This window comes from Amaranthus tricolor, chromosome 4, assembly GCF_026212465.1.
Source record: "Amaranthus tricolor cultivar Red isolate AtriRed21 chromosome 4, ASM2621246v1, whole genome shotgun sequence".
In the NCBI taxonomy this organism is placed as follows: Eukaryota; Viridiplantae; Streptophyta; class Magnoliopsida; order Caryophyllales; family Amaranthaceae; genus Amaranthus; species Amaranthus tricolor.
The window spans coordinates 20887797-20888217 of NC_080050.1; positions in this window are offsets into that span (position 1 = coordinate 20887797).

The following is a 421-nucleotide window of genomic DNA, read 5'->3' on the forward strand; positions in this document are numbered from 1 at the left end:
TCACTATTATGACTATACGCTAGCATAGTTTACTTTATGGCGGTCTATAATTCTAATACGATGTATATAATCGTGAAATATTGATAATACTTTGTAACAATAAACATGATAATAAATTACTGTGTGTACGTACCTGCAAGCGTCAATGCACGACCACAAGTTACAAAAATCACCCAACTAAGGGTCTACTTTCCTCTTATAAACTGGGAACCTATACAAATTAGGAGTAGAACTTATAAGTTATCTTAACTACTTTGTCATACCAGCTAGAAACCAAAGTAACCACTATCATCCGTTCATGACAAGTTTTCACTTACTTCTAGCACGTACGCATATCATTCAACACCAAGCATAATCGTCAATTCAACAATAACACAAGTTTTCCATCGGCAAAGAATAAAAGGATTACGTCGACTATTTC